The following is a 22,139-nucleotide window of genomic DNA, read 5'->3' as shown; positions in this document are numbered from 1 at the left end:
CTTGTCAATGGCAAATCATTTATATAGGTTTTTCCATCTGGGGGTTTCAAGTGACAATATAGACAACTCAGACTTCACTCTCATGCCTGTTTGATGTTATTTGCAAACACTCAGTGGAAAACAACCCATTTCTGAAAGCTAAACACTTATATTCTGCATATTTCTTGAAGCCCAGAACAGACAGCCCCACGACACCTCAGGGCAGCAGTGCGCTTTACAAGACACATACATTTACATTTACTAGATGAACAAACAGTGAACTCATACACTACCTAAAAAAAGCTACATAAAACCAAATAACCATCACAAAATTACATTTCTTGATTCAAGCAAGCCTTACAGAGCTGCCATGAACCTCAAAATGAGCACATCCCACCTCACTTATTCCAGCATTTAAAGCACTAAAGTTAAAGGGTCATCTGGAGAAGGATGTGACTGTTGGTCTCAAAACCAAAGCAGACATCATCAAGCTGAGGAGCTATCTGGAATGCTTATTTTTGGTGATTGTTACAGATGTAGGACCGGGCCTAGGTAGCTGTACTTTTCTTTTTAATGGATGGTCCCTTTAAATGTGCAAATTGTTACCAAAAGTAATTTGGTATGTTTGAAAATACCACAAAGTTATGTACTTGTGGGTTTTAACTGCATTTCCAGTGGCCACACTTCTGCCCATTTCCTAAGAACAACTATGGTTTCACCGCCCTAACACTACACTAACGATACAATATTTTACAGTTGTAAGTCTAACAGATACCCTCAAAACGTTTTGCCACTGAGGGCTAAGAGATTAAATCCACAAGGAATATTAAACCAACACCCTTGGATGTCAATTCACTAAAACACCAGGCTGATGTGACATTAGACTAGAGGGTTGGCCTCTTGACTGCCTACAACATCTCAATAGACTCTTGTTCGCTGGTGAAGTATTAGGAGAAGGGCAAGAAAATCTAGGGATTACTATGTACTTTCGATACCTGCTGCTGACTCTATGACCCCTTAGACCAGGTTTAGCATGGGGTGCCTGGGGTACCAAACGGCAGGAATAGAGTAGCATCTGTTACCATGATTACCTCTAATTAACATCCATACTACAATCTTTCAATTCAAAAATATATTTTGAATGTATACATACTTCCACTTGCCAGATGATTCTGGTAGACGCCAGTCAATGAGCTGAAGTCTACAAGCTAAAGGGAGTATTTGGAAAACTGTTTCTGCGCGAGTGTGGTATCTATAAAGGCAAACTAGAATGTATGATTACTTTCCCAAATTCTGATTTACAAAATCAGGATTTGCAGAACTTTCAGAGCAGTTATCACTTACATAATTAGAAAATCCTGAATGTGGGAGGATTTTCCTCTGTGTTTGAATAGAACGGCGGCAGCAAGGTGTTTGCAGAGGATATGTGGGAGGATGGTCATTGGGAATGTTGCAATAGAAATACTACTGTATATTTTTGCGGATGTTCATAGACTTTCCTTTTTTTTAATTGTTTTTTATTATTAACAAGCTGACAAGGAAAACATACATTAATACATATATTAGCGGACATGCATATAAAAAAAAGGGAATGAACAGAAATAAATGGATAAGTCGAGGAGGGAGAAAAAGAAATAAAATATAGATAAATTCTCTAGTACATATTCAAGAAATTATAACATTCTTTCAGCGCACAACCATAGTAAATTGCCCTGGAGACAAATTATATAGAAAAAAAGGAAAAGCTCATTATTAGGAGCATTAGAGCTCAGTGTTTGCCTATACTTAGCAGTTGGAGAGAGCATCATCGTTCCACAAAGGTTCCCCAGTTTTTTTCATATTTACTCAATGAGCGTGTTCCCCTGAGATTCGCTAAAGCTAGCTCCATCGAATGAATCTCGGTTACAAGTGCCCACCAGTCCCAGACTGTAGGTGGTTCAGAGCAGGTCCAAGCTCTGGCCAGAGTTAATTTAGCACAAGACATGAGTATAGTGACCAAAGCAGCCTGTGGGAAAGAGGCAGGATAGATGTCTAACAAAACTGAGGCAGCAGTAAATATGGGCGGCTGAATCTGCTTAATTTTTAGAACCTTCTTAATATCCCCCCAAAGGACCCTAAGATTGGGACAAAAAAACAACATATGTGCCAAGTCGGCTGCCTCGATAAAACATTTGGGGCATTTCGTGCGATCGCTGTAGGAGTTATTAGGGGACCATTTGGAGATTCTTTCGGGCGTGTAATATAGACTTTCCATTTTCCCATTCCAGAAGCACAAGTAAACTTACTCCTACTAGAAATTGAGGTACGTATACATCTGTGGATAGGAATGTTGCCACATCCCAAGGTGTGCTTACAGGATGTGTCTTCTTCACAGTTAAAAGTATATTGTACTTGCGTAAAAACAGGGCAACATTATGCAAGTACACTGACCCCACCAGCAAGGAATTTGTAATGTACCTGGAGACGTAAGAATCCTCGTAGATTTACAATAGTATGCTTAGTTTTTTTTGTTTTTTGTAAATTTCATAAATGAGTAAATCGGCAAAAATGATATCCTTCCATATTGAGGGCATGATCATTTTTAAAGAATCGCCACCAAAATGAAGACAGATAATATGGGGCAAAGAAAACTGAGTTAATTTCCCAATTTACCTCCAGATAACATACTTTTGTGATCTTCTGGAATTAGGATTGTGTCTATGAGCCTTACCTCAGGTATATTTTTTTTAAAAACAGGGAACCCTCAAAAGCGGAAATATTGAAAGAAATATCCACACCTGACATTCATTCGTGTTTTTTCTAAATTATTTTTCTAGGAAAAATACATTAATTGGAAGCCTGTATCTCCGTGCTAACGTATTTCCATAACAACTCTGACCCCGGTTTCGAAAACGCATCTCTGCCTTTGGGGATTTCAAACACTACAAACAAGATGACATTGTATCCTCTGAAACGTGCACGCAGATGCCTGATGTCAATTGTCACACCAAAATTGCTTCCTTGCAAAAACAAATTTGAAAGCTTTTGATAACTTCACAGGTCAGCAGATGTCCCAATCTAGCCCCAATCACAAAATAATCATGTCTCTGTCTGCCACCAGGCCCTGGGCACACAAAAAAGCAGACGTAAAACAGTGCCATTACAGGCGCGGTTGTAATGATGTTTTCAGAATATCCCTTCGACCGCAGACGTGTAATTGGCTCGCAATGAGGGGGTGGCCTAGCCAGGAAGTGCGAGTTTATGTCTCTTTTAAGTAGGCTGCATGGAACATTTGCTGCCTCCCGCAGATGGCTGGTACTGGGCCTCGACTGATCCATTAACTGGTTGTCCGCTGTGGGGATCCCTGCGCCAGCAGCGTTATTCCTCCCCTGGGAACTTCTACCAATAAAACACTATCATTTCCATCGCCTTTAGAGGACAGCCATTAAATTACCAACTCTTTTTTAATATACTCATCTTCGTAAAAGGCTAATTTAAAGTGCGACGGGTTTGAAAAGAGAGTAGAAGGAAACAGATGAGCTGTCTGCCATGATGGAAAGTCATTGATAACAAGAGGCCAAGAACAAAGCTCCAGTTTATAAACAAAGGTGACCTCGATCGATTAGCGTTCCTTTGTGTCACCAACAGGCCACCATCCTCCGGGCAATGTGTTGTTTCTTCGTTTGGACAGGGTCGGCTAATCTTTGATGGACTCCATTGCGGGGCCTGTGCGCTCGAGTCGCAGCCTGGGCTTTCCACGAGCTGACCAGAGTTGACTGGCCTGGGGCGGCACAGCGCTTTGATGTCCTGAGCCAGGGGATGTTTGTTGATGTTTGAAGCAATAACATGTGCCGGAATAAACAAAGGTAGCAGAGGAATGAGATAACTGCAGGTCGGGACTAAGGTCAAAGGATGCAGCACATCCTATGCCCTGTGCTTGCCACAGAGCGGTGAGCAAATCAAATAGAAGGGTGTGTTTCATTATTAGCTTCAGAGAGCCCTTGCAAGGTCAACAGTCACACGCTTTTTTTTTTGCTCATTGGTTGAGTTTTGATACCTTCCTTATCAGATAAAGGTACTGATAGTGACACGCCCCACTAGTATATATTCCTCAGTAAAAGGATAAGTGGGCGGTGCCAGGACCCAGACATGAAACAGGCAAGCCTGTGCAGACACTACCCCACTGAGCTGTCTAACCCGCTGATGGGTTTTAGACTTCCTCTTCTAGAGTTTAATGTAACTCAAGCAATTGCAAAAAACATGCAAAGCACGTGTTTGTTGAAGGTATATTACAAACTATAAAATACAAAATGCTTAAAAGAAGCACACCTATAACTATAGCTTCGCCTATGCATGGCTATATAACGTGAAAAACTGGAGGTAGAGAGACATTTTGGTTAGAATCAAAGTCCAGTCTAGGAATGGCAAAGCCAATAGTTCTGGTTCGCCCTTAGGTATAAGCCAGACCTATAGGTATTGCCAGTGATCCATGCAGAATGGAGCATGGAGGGGTAGAGCACGCTGGAACACAGAAAGGTTGCAGGGGGAGAGTAGTGGACACAAAGAGAGGCAGCTATTAAGGGATGGACCAGGGTGGCATGCAGAGGGGAAGGGCATGGGGCCAAAAAAGGGATGAAGGTTTGGGTGGGGAAGCACAAACGAAAGAGGGTGCTGTCGGCGGGGCACACAGTTGAGTCTGCACCGGACCGGAGTGGGGGCACACAGAGGGGCAGCAAGAGTGGGAACATTCGGCACAAAGGGGGACACTGGGTATGAAGCTTTGTCTTCAGCCACACCCTGTACCCAGACCTGGTGCTCCAGAACATACAGGCCATGGCCTTCAGTGGTGCTTACCGAGCATTGGCACAAGCCAAGAACTTTACCCATACTGTGTCTGTAATCCTTAAACCTATAAACTAGGGGGGGGGGGGGGGGGGGGCAGGATGTGGTGTAATAGCCAGAGCTGCCGACTTTGGACCTGGGGAACCAGGTTCCAATCTCAGCTTTGGCTCAACATCCTGTGATGTGATTCTGAGCAATTCGCATAATCACCCCGTACCTATAAACAATGCATGTGACTTTGTGCAATGTAACCAGTGCTCATGTGAAGCACTCCAATTCCTTTGGATCGAGTTTGTGCTAGTGCTTTACTTTAAAAAACAGCAGAAGAACACACTAACAGGTAAAACAATGCCTTAACATAAGGAAAGACAAGTAGATATTAATTTACTGGCTGATTTGTAAGGAGTGAAACCAGAAAACCCTGCATAATTATTTGATCTTAGGCAAATATTTTATTTCACTAAAACGCTTTTTTCTTCATTATCGCATATGAATGCACTTTTGAATATGCGAGTCCTGACTACCAGTTTACAAAGCTATCACTTTTAATAAGTACTTTTCAGTGCAGAGGTAAAATGTGCCCTACGTGTTAAAGAAATAAACTTTTTTTGAACTTTGACGAGACTTCATCATATTTTACGTGGTTTGTTATATGATTACATAACACTTATGTTCAGGTCTCTGCTCGTGCACGAACTCTAAATCCGTGACACACCCTTGGCTCAGCTAAGACTCAGCTCTGCCTTTTAATTTGTTGGCTCGCCCACCTCTAGACCTGGAATGCCCAATCAAATGAGTGTTAATGCAATCTGACAAAGTCTTTAATTGGTAGTCGGGTGCAGAGGCTAGAGAGATAGAGGCCCAGACACACCCAAATTATGGCTGCAGCCTCCTTCACATTCAGTTTATTCTAGTGGCAGGAAAGAATGACCTTACTCCGGGATTCCTTGCCAACGGCTACACAAGGTTCTGTAGATTAAACTGGATCAAAAAGGAATCAAGAGGTAGATGTTAGCAACCCGTACTATGTCGGGTGGTGGAAATGAGGTCTATATTATGACCCAAAGAATGTATCATACCACATGCCCTTCTTGAAAAGCCCCAATGCCGTAGAAAGTCAGAAATGACCAGGGCCTAGGCAACCTAAAACTATAATTTTATGTATACAAGCACAATCACTCTTATAACATTAAACAGCCAAACAGCCCACAAGAACCATGAAATCATCCATAACCTTAAGAAGAGCTTAAAGAGGAAGAAATGGGAGAAATGGGGAGAAACCTCCCCTTTATTCAATGAAGTAGAAGCAGAAGAAGGGTTTCAATGGGAAAATGCACACTTGCTTAGATTTACGCATGCAAAGTTTTTCACCAGATGAAAAATCTAGAAATATAAATGTTATGCATTAGAGTGCTCATGGCAATCTACAACTGTTATATGTTTCCTTAAGTGCTTGTGGCATCCTTTATGAATAACAGAAATGTCAGAAATGTGGTCCAAATGCAGGACTAGTTCCATGGGAACAAATTTCAAGCTTGTTGTTCTGGGTTATTATAACACGTATGAAACCAACCATGGATTTGCACATAAGGTATAGAATATTTGCATTCAGGGACACACAAGTCATGTCAACGAAGGGTTGCCTTTACCATTTCTTTTAAAAATCATAGTTTTCAGCGTAATAACATGGCAATGGCATTCTTTAGGAATCTCCGCCTGAAAATTACTTGTCAGTGCAACTGACCACAATAATTTTAAGGATGGTAGGAGGTACTATTTCTATTTAAACATTAATATAAACAAGCACAAACTCTAGAAAAATTAGGTATAATTTAGACATACATATAGCCACACGAAGGAAAGTGCACAGCGATTTTGGGGCACTGTGGGAGACCTGAGAAGTAACAATATATGTGTGTGTAAAGACAGGATATTTGGTCCACATCTGGGAAACATAGGGAACAATGATGCATCGTCCTACAGAAGAGAAGCGAAAGCTACTTTCAGAAGCCTTCCAAAAAAGTATTTATGGACTAACGGATAAAAGGGGAAAGAGCAGTTTAGGAAGATTATGGGAAACTCAGGAAACAGTGACATATGTTACACAGGGGCACAGTTGAAATGAAACAACATGATACATGGGCCTATCCATTTGGATCCAAGTAGACTAAGACATACATGTGATTGCAGGTCCAGAGATTTTTCTGTTTTTGTTCTTTTGGCCATTAATAAGGCTCTGGATATTGCTCATTCATTACAGTGAAGAAAATATGTGTGGAATACAAATTCCTGTGGCCTACGCAGAGCTATCATTACACATTGTCATGTTTGAGTTTTGGAAAAGAGCACTCCAAAGGGGAAACAGCATTCACTGCCTTGTCTACTCTGCAATATGTTTTGAAATCGGAAACAGACATCTTCGCTTTCAATCATCACAGGGCAAGGTACCAACACTGTGGACTCTGCCACCCCTTTCCTTGCCTTTAAAATGTGTAGAGGAGAGAGATTACTGTGTGTCAAATGTCAAATGTTCTTATAGAGCGCACTTATCACCGCAAGGTCTCAAGACGCTCAAGGCGTCAGAGTGCATGAGCTCCCCAGCAGCTTTCCCATTCTCTCTTTCACCTCAAAAATACATCTAAAAAATCTCATCACCTTATTTGTGAGTCTTACTGGTTGAGACCCCTTCCTATTAGATTTCTACGTGACTTTGTGTGATCTGCGACACTATGTTCCAGTCCTCGTCCTGCACTGAAGAACCCAGGGCATGTGAAGAGTTGTACTCTGTGTTCACCACAATTGTACCAATTAGTCTAGAGTTCGAGCTCACAGTGGTGTGTACGAGGAACACTGGACTGGAATATACTCTCCTCTATGGCATCAACCCAATTGATAATCTTCTTCCCATCTTCCAACTTGCGAAATTCTCCTAAGTTACATAAATGCATATCAATGTCACTATGTAAAGCACTCTACTGCACACTTATGTCGGGCCCACATCCCATTTTTTTCGAAATATTATTGAGGCATTTATATAGCGCATGTATAAATTAGGAACTCTTCGGTCAACAGACCTTTCGCACAACATTGAAATAACTGTCTCGTTAGCAGAACTTAAGCAAGGGATTCACGAGACCACGTCTGAATTCTGAAATGTTAGTCATGTACTACTTCCTGAACTTTAAATGTCTGCCATTTCACAAGGTTAAAGCAGTCATTCACGCTACTTTTTCTTAATGTGAGGAGATGAGAAGTGGCCTTTGAAAGAGACCAAAGCATTCACTATGACACATAACACGCTTGCATTTAAAGAAAACACGCGGTTGCCACTAAGTAAATGTGGCATCCTGCATGCTACCTTGAATGACATCTGCTGAGCCACCTGAAACAGTATGGATCATGATGTGAGCCTCTTCTTGGCAACATGCCCAACATTCTTATAACAGCAAAGTGAGGTGGTCTTTGCCCATCAATCTTGTGGTCAGATATCAATACAGAGAGGAAGCCTGTTCCTTAAATCCTGCCATTCCAAAATCAAGCAACTACCTAAATTGACATGGTGCCTTCAAGACATCATGGTATGCAACCACTGACTTACTTGCATCAGAATCATGGGCACTCTTTTGCAGACCACAGCCAAAAAAAGTATTTGTTTAAGGTTGGCCAATACTGGATATGTTGTGTGAGGTACAGGAGGTTGGTAGACATTCTCTAAATATGTTGCATCGTTGCCATGGCACTTTAGTATGAAGGGTTGCATTCAGTGTGTGAACTGAGACAGCATAGCAGTTGGATACTTACTGTCCTGTGAATGGTTCGTATCATAGATAGGCAGCTAAGCCACTGATATTTGAAGGCATCACATACAAATAATACACAATGTATGTTTGTCAGAACCCCTTTCAGAGGGCCACCAGACAAGCAGGAGCTACTGGACATAGCCCTGGGGAATGAGGCCTTTAACTTCTGATGTCCCGGGGCCCAGCTTTCTATGGATCCTGGCCAACTAGATCAAGTACCCCGTCAAAACTTGACATGCAGCAGTAACGTGGGTCAAGAAGTCTAAGGCTTCTTCGGGGTGTGGGGTAGATGCAGGGGTTAAACACCAGCTCACAACTCAAAATACGTTCAATAGCATAAATAAATGATTGTCCAATCAAATACTTGCTCTTATGAAAAGAGAAGTACTTATGTATGAACACAAAGTAAAAACAACAATTGATGGACAGAATGCAGAACAATGTCACACATTCACCCCAGTACAGAGATCTGGGCCTAAATCCATCGTTTATTTTCTCACCATGCCATTCCAGTTTGGACCCAGCCATATGCAAATCAGTCTTGACCCTGTGCAAAGTAAACTACAGTGTGCACAAACAATACACACCGTGGCCTGATGTTAGGGTTCTAGTGTTCGGTAGGAAGGTCCCTGACACTTTCCTTTCACTAATGATAGTGGTTATACCCCATTCACTATATGTGACATTCAGGTTCAGCCCCACTTGTAGTCTGAGTCTCAGGAGTCCCACTCTGACTCTTCCAATATCAAAAGTGTTCCAGCAACCGATTGCTATGCAGCAGAACAATTTCCGAAGGTGCCTTCTGGCCCTGTGATTAGTCTTAGCCGCTCATGCAGGGGTTGCACTACCAGACTCCCTGGGAGCAGTCCACTCTAAAAAATCCTGGAGGGCTGCAGCAGCTGCTGACAGAGATTGGCACTCGTAGCTCTGCAGGGGGCAGGAGTTCCTCTGATCCTTCTCACAGGTGGGGATAAACACTGAGGTCCGATCATCAGTCAGGGCTTGGACATGCACATGTGACCACAGCGTCCTCTCCTCTCAACAGTGGTGGAACCTTGTTCTTCATGGTGGCCCCCTGGCATATGGGGTAATCGACCTTACTCCACAAATGGGCGGTGGCCAAATCGGCACAGCAGTAACTTCCTCATCACTGCAGCCTACTCTGGCATAAGGTGTGTTAGACTTGACATCATTGGCGTGAGTCTCCCTTCCATTTTTGACGGATTGCCTCCTCTGTTTTGATACGTTTTTGCGGGTTATATGTTTTGGGCACTGTGCCACTGCTAATCAGTGCCACAGTGCAAGTGCTCCCTATGTTAAATTGATGTACTAATTGGATTCCATGATTGGATTATTTGAGTTAGCTTTCAGCCCCTAGTACAGTGCACCATGTGTGCCCAGGGCTTGTAAATCAAATGCTGCTGGTGGGCTTACAGCACTGGTTGTGCCACCCACAGACGCAGCTTGTAAAGTGTGTCTCAGGCCTGCCATTGCAAGGCCTGTGTGCAGTCTAGCACTGCCATGTCGACTTGGCCAAGTGCACCCACCTGCCAGTCCCTAAACCTTCCCTTTGCTTCATATTAGACACCCCTATGGTAGGCCCACGTGCAGGGTGCATTGCAAGTATAAGGTAGGACAAACTCTGATGTGTGTAGCATGTTCTAATAGTGAATTACAGCCATTTTCGTTTTTCACAATTGAAGGCTACCTGTTCTCCATAGGCTAGAATGAGCAGTTAGATTATTACATTCTTATAATCCTAACTGACTCAGGGGACATGGTAGAAATTAGAATTTAGTATACCTGAAATCAGAATAATAAAATACATATTTTAGTAAAGTTTATTTTAATATTCTGTGGTTGCAAATACCACTTTTAGAAAGCAGGTATTTGCTTGCCTAACCATTTGAGCCTGCCTCTGCTGGGTTGTGTATTCCTTGTCTGGGTTTGTGAGTGACAGCGCTGGGGGATTCCAGGAGACAGGCTGGGGCAGCCCAGTGGTGAATAGAGAGATCTGTATCTAGATGGGAGGGAGGAGTTGCACCTGGGACCTGAATAGGGCTGGGTCTTCCCTCTACAATGCTGGCTCCACCCCCTGCGGCTTGTCTGATGTCCCTGCCCTGCACTGTGAAAAGAGAGGAGGAATCGTGTCAACAGAGTGCTCCAGAGCTGTATCTTCCCTCCCCTGTGCTGGCTGCACCTCCTGTGGGGCGGCTGATGTCTCTGCCCTACACAGTGAAAGGAAAAAAAGAGTAATGTAAACAAAGTTCTCAGGAACTGGTTTGGACTAGGCAGAGGCCTCTTTGCCTTCAGAGAACAAATGATTTTGGGGTATAAATATTGGGACCCTGATTCCAAGAAATTAGATCACTTCTGGAACAAGAAACCTTTCTGCCAAGGAGAAGAACCGTGGAAGCTGCCGGAGTTTGGACTGCCCCTCTGCCAGTGTGCTGTTTGCTGGGTTGGCCTGCAGTGGTTGCTTAATTGCAAAGGGAAAGGAGAAGGAACTTTTTAAGGACTTTCATCATCTAAAGAATATTCTCCAAGGGCTTGAACTGGGCTTGCCTCCTGCTGAAGTCTCAGGGACAAAGACTTCACCTCCAGCTCCCCTTGAATTTCCTTGCTGGGAATTCTGACTCCAGACACTTGCGTGCCGCTGGAAGCGCGATGAATCGAGAAGAAGCGTGTCACTGCCGCAGCTGAAATCGTCGCATTGCCGGAGAAGCGAGCCTTCGCCGCATCTCCCTGGAAGCGTGTGCTCATCAAAACTGCCTGTTGTCGCATCACCGGAGACGCGTGAACCCATCGTGAGAGTCGCCATCGCATCACCAGAGAAGCGTGTCGCAGGGCCTGTCGTGGCTCCAAAGTACAGTCATCGCAAGGCTGCCAGGGCGTGACCGCATCTCCGCGTCAAGGGCGCCATCTTCTCGTATCTCAACCGGATCATCACATCGCATCAAGGCGCCATCTTGCGCACCGCAACGGGCCCGCCGGCCGAGAATCTACACATCACCTCCACCGGTAAGGCTCACGGCGAGTCCCCTACTCTGCGCAAGCATTGAGGCAGGACGCAACCGTTCCCCTGGATCACGGAACCGACGCATCTCCCCTTTTGCGAGCCTTTTGTTTACTTTGTGTTACGCATCCAGGTACTTTGTTGAGAACTTTGTCGCATTTACCGTCAACTTGAACTAAGCAACTTTAATCATCTTTTAAGCAACTTTAAGTGTGGTATTGTGGATTTTTGTCGTTTGTGGTCTTGTGTTAAGTCTATATAAAGAATACTTCTTTTTATAAAACCTGTGTTGTGTCCATCTGTAGTGTTATCACTTTATTACAGTGTATATTCACAAATGCTTAACACACTGCCTCTGAGATAAGCCTGTTTGCTCGTGCCAAGCTACCAAGGGGGTGAGCAGGGGTTATTAAGGAGTGTAATCCCCTTATCCTGACTTAGAAGTAAGGGTCCCTATTTGGACAAAGGTGAATACCATTGCCAACTAGAGACCCCCAGATCTAACAAGGTGTAGCTGACTTCACTCCGCACATGGACTTTGGCCTGATAGGCACAGCAGCTATGCAATCTTCCAAATGGTCCCCTCTGGCATACAGGGTTACCGACTTCACTCAACACATGGGTTACGGCCCGATTGGCACAGCAGTGATGCCAACTTCACTGAAGCCCCCTCTTGCATACGGGGTCACTCACTTTACTATGAACCTGATTGGCACTACCATGGCTAACTTCACGTCTGCCCCCTCTGGCTTACAGGGTAGGCAACTTCTAACTGCACATGGGTGACGACATGATCGGTGCAGCAGCCATTTCGTCACACCTTGCTATTGGAATCTACTCACCAGGATCCTTAACTGGACCTCACACCCTCCAAGGGCTCTCCTTTTTAGGTCGAGCCTGGAATACACGCATCCGAAGGATGCGGGTCCAGGTGGAGAACTATAGCTAGCTGACTCGGGGGAATGAAGGACAAGAAAGTGCCACGCGCTCTCCGGCTGGATTTCACTGCGTGCACGCGCACCCACACTCACGCATGCGCACATCACAGCCACACGCATACACAGCCAGACGCACACACACACACACACCCCTCGCCGCACCTACACACACACTAGCGCACCTACACGCACACACAGAGACCCCCCCACACACACACCAGCGCACCTACACTAACGCACGCACGCACACATACAAAGACCGCCGCCGCCGCCATCGCACACACACTGCATACACACACGCTCACACACAGGTGCCAAGCCCCACTTACCGCCTCAGCCGCCTCTCCTTACTTCTGCTGCCATCCACTCTGTGGGCGCGGGCTTCTCGCAAAGTCGGAAGTCCCGCCCCACGACTGCCGTGAGCGTGCACATCCCAAGACCGGAAGTTCGAGAGAGTGCACGGTCAAGGCTTGTTTTTCATCTTATTTCTCTTCTGTTAAAATAAATAAACATCTTTAGCCCCGTGTGGCACTCAAAGCAAGCGTTTTGAGACTTTCTTAGGGTGAGCAAGCACCGTATAAATGCCACAATTAATGCAGTACAAGGTACAACACAGAATGAGCACGTACTTAACGGCCCAAGTCTAGCGTGTATGCGAGGAAAAAAGGGGCTAAGTTCCCTGCGCATTGAAGGGGGAGGGGGTCTTTTAACGTGCGCAGCCAGCGAGCGGCTTCAGTCAGCCCCTTAGAATGAACGACGGGCAGGGAAGCGCGCGCGCGCTCTGCGGCGCCGGGAGGGGAGCTATCACACTCTCCCTGGGGCTAGGAACCAGTGTTGCCCCCACTTTTCACAGGGCAGGTGCCGGCCGCTTGGAACCCGTGGTTCCGGCATGCCGCCCTCACAGGAGCAGACTGTTACATACTGATCCCCATCTTGTTTATCCGGAGAAGGTGCTGCTTGAGTACTGCTCTATGAGGACCGTCCCTACAGCGGGGCTGTGGGGTCTTGGGGCACCCAACAGGAAAGGGGTACTGACTGAGGACAGGCACCCTAGCGCGAGAAGTCAACTAGTACTGTGGCATAATGGTTCCATTGTCAGTCACAGCTACACCAACCCCCTCCCCAGGTTAGTAATATGAAGGTAGAATGGGTTCTATATTCCAAAGTGCAGAAGAGCATCTAATCGGTATATGTCCATAGTTTCCGAGTAGCACGTCATTTCTGACATTGAAGATCAGTGATAGCTTTTCATTCAAGGGCACTTTACATCCTGGAACTACTTTGGTCTTCAAATACCCAAACTATTGTTATTGAGAAAAAAAAAATGACAGACCACTCGGCTGCTGGGGCTTTGCTGTGCTGTATTGTGCTCAATTACGTTTTAGGCACCCATAGCAACGACCTATATGGTGGTCTCTCTTGTTTTTGTATGAAAATGAATAAAATATTAAGCGAGTGTGGGTAATATAAAACAATTCTACGTTTATTTTAGTTGTTTTTGCATAATACTTACCTCATGTATTTCTGTAGCTGGATGTGTTCTAGAACAAAAGTAGCCCTATATCTGCAGAAAGCCATCGAGGGGACTCCCATGTCATCCTGTAATCCATTGAAATTATTTAAAAAAATAAAAGCCATTGTTATTTGTAATATCAATACCTCTAAGTCACGTAAATAAAACACATATTGCATTACAAATGTTATAGGTGTCACATTTGCGAAAGTTAAAACTATTGGCATTGTAAATGATAAAGCTATTTCGCTATTTTCAAAACCAACACATAAATAAAAAATGTGTCATTTACAATACCAATAGCTCAAACTTTTCTAATGCGAGACCTATTGCATTGCAAATGCTTGTTCTCATAAGGCACATAGGTCTTGGCAAGGTGCCAGGGGAAGGCGGTATTGGATTCCCTGGGTGATGTCACCTCACCCAGCTAGGAGACTCTCAGACTTTAGCCCTCAGTCCTGGTCACAAGCAGAAGTCTTGCAGAGCGTCTCCTCCTGACATACATTCTGAATGGATGCTTGCTAGTTGGCAGTTTTGGGGGGCATTGAGTTCCCCTTCTTATAGTCCACTTCCAGACACCAAATATGATTTAGGCTCTGAGTCTTTGATGCTTATGTTTGGGGTCTGCTTCCTTTTGAAGTGCCCACTCTTCTTTCCTGCCCTTTACGACAGAAAGCAGCCTGTTACAGCGGGAGCCACTCCAAATATGAAAGCATTACAGCACATGTCATGGGAGTGACAAGAGGGTCACACATGGATGTCAGCCACAGTGATGTGTACAACAAAAGGTGACCGCAGGGCCTGAGCCCTACTCTTTATGATTCTTTTATCAGCCCCATACACCTCCTGAGAAGTGCCCATGTCCCCTTTCCAGGTACCACTCCCTGAATCAAAGAGCACCCTTTTAAGTGTACCACCCAGCTCTCGGGTATGCAGCAATCCACACAATTCTCTGGGGGATTCCTCTGCCTCCCCATGCTCCTCCAGGCAGCCCTGGGTCTCCCAAAATCGAACCCAGAATCTTCCATGTATTGTACCATTCACAGGAACACATACACACAGCACACACATGCATCCATATGCACAGCCCTACATACTAACTGGATGTAGGCCACGGTGAGTTAAGCACACAGCAGCAGAACTTTACATGAGAGAGAGCCTGTAGGCCTCACTAGAGTGACACAGGTAAAAAGACCTGTTCACTCCTACCGATCACTATGTGGTATGCTTCCACCACCGCGCTTGGGCAGCTTAACTTCTGGCAAAGGCAGTAGCCTTTCACTACTATGATGGTAGCGCTGTGGACACCCCCACCCATCAAGTCCATAATCAGTGAGACAGGCATATGTCATAGTGCACAGGCATGCCTGATCCATGTTTGCCCATGACAACAAAAATCAGCAAAAAGGATCCTGACATTGTTGCCAGTGTGACACTCAGGGCAGGGGTGTGATCTGTCATCAAGCAAGGGACTATTCCGTCCCAACAATAGGACACCCAGGAAAGGCTCAATACCTGGAAGCAATGTGAGAGGTTGTATGTCAAAATATCATCTACAGTAAACAAAGTAAAATATGGTTACGGTTCAGTTAATTAAAACCACGACAATAGCAACATTAAAACAAATATCCATAAAAAACGAGGTGTATCACTTTTTGTGTTGTCTAAAGATAAAACTATTTCTTATCATGATATTTACACTTCTTCCTGTATAATGTAGACAAAACATTTGATAAAATTACCTAATATTAAAAACAATATCTCAAGTGTTACATCAAACAACCATTTTACCAGGCCGCTAGCCTTGTTTTGAATGCTCCTTTTACTAGATTTTGAGGCTAATCAAGGGTCGACTAGGCTGCTCAGGAGCATTTTGATATATCAGTTCCTCAAGAGTAAGTGGTCCACTTATCATACTCTCCAATGTTACATCTTGTAACCATTTAACCTTGCCAATAGTCTTTATTTGATATTTCCTCATATTTAATTAGGAGTTTGATTAAACAACAGTTAAGCTGTGGATTTTCCGGATCGAGGCATTTTAATATTGCAGTTCTGCAAGAGCGTACACCTCTTGTATTGAGTGGCCCGCTTAACAATTTCCGGTGATCCTCGCCTAACGCTGGGCAGATACAGACTAAGTGAATAAAATCCTGTGTTGGTACTCCACAGAGACAACAAGATCTACAGAAACATTACGTATCCAAAATATTGTGGCAAAAATATCAAGAAGGTAAGTTCATATCTGTAAGTATACATTTACTAATCTTAACTAGACACTTATGTGCCTTGAAGACCTTCAAGATCTTCAAGGTATATAAATCTGGTGCAAAGATCTACAGTAAATCTATACTTTCCTATATTTACTTGCTCAATATTTTAGCACAATATTTTGTTCACAAGATTCTGGTAGCTCAATTTTTTAGAGTCGATCTTAAGGTGGAATATCACAGTAGTAAACTGAGAAAAATATATGGAGTCCATCTATGGTGATATACATACACCCCCAGGAATCATGTGAGAAATGTCACAGGCAGTGACATTTCTTACATGATTCCTGGGGGTGTATGTATCTCACCCGTAGATGGTCACAGGCTCCTAGAAGTTATCCTGTATAATCCCATGCAAATCAAGGCACGTTGTTTATCCTTCCCATCTAGCAATGATCCATAGTCAAAACTCTAAAGCATAGGGCCATTTAACAATGCTTGTTTGTTAGGAACTAACAATCCCATAAAAAGAGCTTCAGGGTGCTGTTGCCCCCATCCTGCCTTTTTTCTGACAACAAACTCAGTTCCTCCTTTTGAACTTGCCAATTGACTATGACTTTCGGAGTGGTCTTCCAAGTGTCATCTGATGTACTTTCAACTTAGCATGACCAATCAAAATGCCTTACGAAAAGCAATGATGTAAATCGATAAAACAATATGTATTCCTTTTTTAGGCTTCAAAACTTTTTGGCAGCAATGTAAAATGTAGCACTCGAGAAAACACTAAAATATATACATTTGAATTTAACATAAGTATTGTAGGTGCTTGAATATTCGTATCATGCAGATATGTATATTAGTCACTTTCTTTACACGGCCTTATCAGCAAAGTTTAAAAACAAGGTTTGCAAAAAGTACATATTCTTGCTCGGCATAATGCTCAACATCAAATGCTCCTTTTTAAAAGGCCATGCGTGGTAAACGCAAGCCAGAAGGGGGAATGCATTCCTGTCTCACTGGACCAGAGCACACAGGATCTTCATTTTAGACCTCCCAACATTTCACATAAATGGTCCCAGAAGGTTACCAGAGGAAGAGGTCTCTGCCAACACATTCCAGACAATTCTTCTAAAAATAAAGAAGCAGACGAGAAAGACTGCACAGGAAGAAAGAATGCCTTTTCATGTGATGCTAGTTTTTAAGATGAGAGGACAGACAGGCGTATCTTGGCATGGGGCAGGCATGGAATGTGATCAGGACGGTCTGACTAGCCAAGGTTTGCAGCAGAAGAATGGTACTCACACATAATCTATCAAGCAACACATGACTGGCGAAAGCATGTGCCAAAATATGCAAAGATTACCAGACGATTCTTCTCGCGAGCGCTTCAAGTCAGTGTTATAGGCTTGGTAAAGCTGTATCTTTTGACTTACTGACTTCCAAAAATAAACCTATCATGTGCTGCATTCTGCAGATGTATGGTTTGTCTGAGTGCATGTACATCTGTGTATTTGTTTTTGCACCTTTATGCATTTATGAATAAGCTTATTTGTGTACATGAGTGCGCATGTGCCTTGCATGGTAGGTATTGGGTTGTTGTGAGCCATATGTTGTATGTACATCTAAATATGTGTGTGTATTTGCTTTGGGTTTGTGCGCTTTCTCATTGTGTCCACGTGGTTGTGTGTGTGTGCACGAGTGTGGCATAGCGTGCAGTGTGTGCGTTGTGAGTGGTTTTGTTTACCATTTCCTCAAATGGGAAAGATATTCCTTGCATCATTGCAACATACTCCAAGGCAAATAAGGCAGTTTTCATCCTGTTCATATATTATCCTGTGCAATATGGGCGATGTATAAATCATACCGATAGAAAGGTTCTGCAACACATAGCGTCCATGGGGAGTCATGCTACTTCTTTACGTCACATTATTGAGCGCAAACATTATTTAAATTTTGGCTCCTGCTCTGAGACCTTATTAGATCTAGATTTTGCAGGAAGAATGTGGCTGCATTCCAGCTCTCTCTAGGTGTCATGGGTATGTACTCGCAGTCATGCAGTTGAAAACCAACACAGCAATTTCAGAAGCTCGTTTCTCGCGAAATGAAAAGTATATAAGTACACCTATGTGTGTGCATGAAAGCACGTGCAGATAAGTATTAACAGGACAGGCAGATATTAAAAACAGAAACGCCTGACCAGTCATATCCATAAAAATTAATATATCAAGCCTTACATAGACATGAAGTTATGCAGTTAGTAACAAAGTTGTTCCACATAGAGAAACCCTTGGCATTCCGCTGTGTACTCATTACTGACCTACCCTGCAGCCCGAGTGCTTCCACAATGCCTCTAGTGCCAGTAATGATTATTAACGCACTTGCCATTTTAAATAAAACAAGCTAACCGGTAAAGCATGTACAGGAGCGTTTGAGGGCAACAGAGAATAACATAAGAAATCACCTTACCTTGTCAGTGTGAAAGGGAAGTAAAAACCGGGAGAAGCAACTCTGCCCACCTCCCCGTCATATGGACCTGGCCTGCTGAGATGCGCTGCCTCGAAGGGAGGACGAAAGAGCCATCGACAGCCCCTTCTCGCCGGTTCCTGTCACAGAGCCACCGCCGTCACTTAATCCTGCCTCTGACAAAAAGAGCACACACACATCCACTCACCAAATGACTTCGGCGGCCGCGACTCCCCTGGGATCCGTCTCTCCACCCGCCTAGCCTCCGCGCTATTGGAATATGCTAATCCCGCGAGAGGGCCCGAGACCAGGCTCGTGCGCGCACGAGGGCCTTTTTGGATGTGACCCGCGAACCCCGGCAAATTAGCTGCCAGCCCAGAGAGGGACCTGCCGCGGGCCGCGCTTCAATCGACGGGACCGGCGGTATCCTCATCATTTTCATGCGCAGAACCAGCTGCGGCCGGGGACTTCCCAGACTGGATTTAATTGATCGCGGTTTTGATTGGCAGCACCTGAAACGGAAGACCTAGCTGCTGCCACAACAAAAGAAGATCCGACAGACGGCGCCTCATGAAAGGACGGGGTGTAGTCAGGACGGTTTCTGCAATAGCACCGCGCACACGTTCATACTTTCACCGACGCTCTCATGCTAGTTTTCAAGGAAAGACGCCAAAGCCTCTTTTTCCGAATTATTTGATATTTGGGCGAGCAGGTGCGTCATAACAATAGAGATATTGTTAGCAAGCGTGCAAAGAAGCAATCACAGTTTCTATAAGCCTTCTGTACAATGTGCTTACAAGTCACAACATTTTTTTATTTAGAGGCGAAGAAAAACCCATGCTTATGATTAAGAAAAAAGAATTTGACCTCGCCTCATCCCAGTCTATATTGCCCCTAACCAGTACTCCATTGCTGGGTGGACCATCTAGCCCTTCTGATAAGCAGCTTGCTATTGTTAAAAATACAATTGGGAACTTAAGGTCTCTTTGCTTTTAAAAGCTAGGCAACTCTCCTTCATCATCTGGTGCACTTGTATTATTTTAGGCAGTTTGTGTGCTTATGCTTTTGTTCTATATTGTTACCCTGTCAGATGTGGAATTGGGTATCATCTGCATACAGCAGAAACTGTAGTTTGTTCTGGACAGTTATCTGTGTTGTCACCTAAACATAGTGAAATATAGCAACAACTACGATAGTAGTTGGAATCAATACGAATCTGTACTGTAAAGAAACAGCACCAAAGTCATGAGACGAAAACCATTTTTTCAATGAATTATATCAGAACTTTATGGTCCACTAATTCATGTACTGCTGACAGACTCAGGAGTATTTGGATTTTGAGAGGTCAAGGATCAAGTAAAATTAGCACGTCCTCTGTAGTTCTGCTTAAGGGGGGAAAGGGTCAGTAATCCTGATAATATAGAAGGTGAAGAGTGATCCTGCCCTGTGTGGCCTTCCTCTCCCGCTCTTGGTAGAGGAAGGTGAGTGATAGGCATTAGTTCACTGGTCCCCTGGGTCTGCACTTATCTCCTTCATCAATGGGGTAAATGGTATTTAAGGACTGAGAAAGCTGTTCATTTTCAGGGCTAGAATGTGTGAGCCCACATGGATCAAAATTTGCTTCATCATGTCTTGAATGCATTTATGAGACCTATGTTACAATACATGGGCGGCAGAAGAGGGGGATCAGAACCAAGGAAACGCAACCTCCTGATCTTTTTGATTGTGGATTCCCACTCCCTGTTATTGGCAAACTTTGGGGAGATTCATTTAACAGCAACTCACTTGTGCATGATAAAATGTATGTCACCATCATTTTCTGGGACAGATCGAACCAAAGGAAAAGCTGTACATTTAGTCATTGCAGGGAAAGTAATCAACTGAATTTGGAAGGCAGAACTCAGCAACCTTCAAATCCTATGAGGATGGCCTTAGTCTCCCACCACATAGTCTCAGAAATACTTTTCCTCAGTCATTCTTTGGCATCCTAATCTTGCCTCTATGGAGAATGCAGTGGAGACAAATGTACTCACACTGAGAAGAAAGTTGTATCCCTTGCCATTTCTTTACTGACCGGTTTGTGACTTTTCCCCTAGTGAACTTCCCCTATGGCGGAGGAGCGTTGCCCCCCAGCCTCAAAACTTTTAAAAGAAAAATATAATAAAAGTGTTTATTATTTTTTTATTATTTTTCCTACAATAGCCAATGATTGGGTGCGGGCCATCATGGAGGGTGACTGGTTGGCAGGGCACTGTTGTCAGAGCATATGACGGTTTGGCCGCCTGTCTCAGGCCGGCCAAACCGTCAGGCACACTGAAGCGATCTTCAAACCGAGCTGCATTGCCGGGTTGGAGAGAGCAAGCACAGGCTCCCAGTCTTACTGGAAGCCCAAATCGTACGTTTGTAGGCCATTCCTTTCACCGCTCTCAGTCGCATGAAAGCAGCATCAGGATTAGCCACAGGGGATTCTGGGAGCCTGTGCTGGTGAGGACGGAGCAGAAGAGCAGAGATGCGGTGATGCAACAGGTAAGTTATTCTTTGTTGTGTGTCTCTTTTGTTTGTCGTCCGCCCTCTAGGCCTCACCACTCTGCCGGGACACGAGCCACTCTTGCTGTGAACCCAACATATGCAACACCACCAGAGGTGTGCCGTATTTTGTTTTGCTCCTCCAATAGAGGATACATTTCTTCAGGCAGTAGGTGCAACCAACCCACGTTATGAGACAACTGGCACTATGTTATGAAGCGACTGACGCTTGACTGTAGCTAATTGTAATACAGACGTACAAATCTTTTAAATGTATCCCTTGAAGAGGGTTGACTAGTCCTTCATGGAAATCCCATCAGTCCCCTATAAAACAAGCTTATGAACATGCTTGGTATGACTGTAATTGTATGTAAATATGTGGGGTCAATGTACTATTTAAACAGTGTCCTCTGAGAGGAAACTATGATTAGGACAGCGTTTGAAGTGTATTTAATAAGCTTTTCAATCAACAATGCTCTACTTAGCCTCATACAGAACATAGCGATGCATAACTGTATTGGATGATTATAGAGAAGTGTCAGCATGAGGTCTCAAAGGTGATCAGTACGTCAAGATGGCTGTTTATGTTTAAGTTGTTTACATGCTTGTGGACATGATATCTTGCATTTTATTGCCCTTTGTGAATCCATGTGATGCATTTAAGAGAGCTGTGAACCTTCACATATATACCTGCATCCCTTTAAGCCTGGAGCATGGCCTGAATCAAACACCTCACTGAAACCAGTTTTCCTGCCCAAACAGTTCGTCCGCAGATCAACTGAGCTACTGCTCAACCCTACTTTTGCTTCCTGACCTGTGACATCCCAATTAACACAGCAGAGCACATTTACAGCTCCCCCTCCTGGATATGCT

The 22,139-nt window shown here is 44.1% G+C and overlaps 1 protein-coding gene across 1 annotated transcript in view; it reads right to left on the bottom strand.

The window, feature by feature from the left end:
- MID1 (midline 1) overlaps positions 1-18,763 on the bottom strand; it is an 805,692-nt gene extending 786,929 nt beyond the window's left edge. Inside the window, exon 1 of the mRNA XM_078657585.1 lies at positions 18,744-18,763. The gene's annotated coding sequence lies outside the window, so the exon portion shown is untranslated. The remainder of the gene's footprint in view (positions 1-18,743) is intronic.
- Positions 18,764-22,139: the final 3,376 nt, after the last annotated feature.

The sequence above is a fragment of the Lissotriton helveticus genome, chromosome 8 (genome assembly GCF_964261635.1).
Source record: "Lissotriton helveticus chromosome 8, aLisHel1.1, whole genome shotgun sequence".
Classification (NCBI taxonomy): Eukaryota; Metazoa; Chordata; class Amphibia; order Caudata; family Salamandridae; genus Lissotriton; species Lissotriton helveticus.
This window is presented reverse-complemented; position numbering and strand designations above follow the sequence as displayed.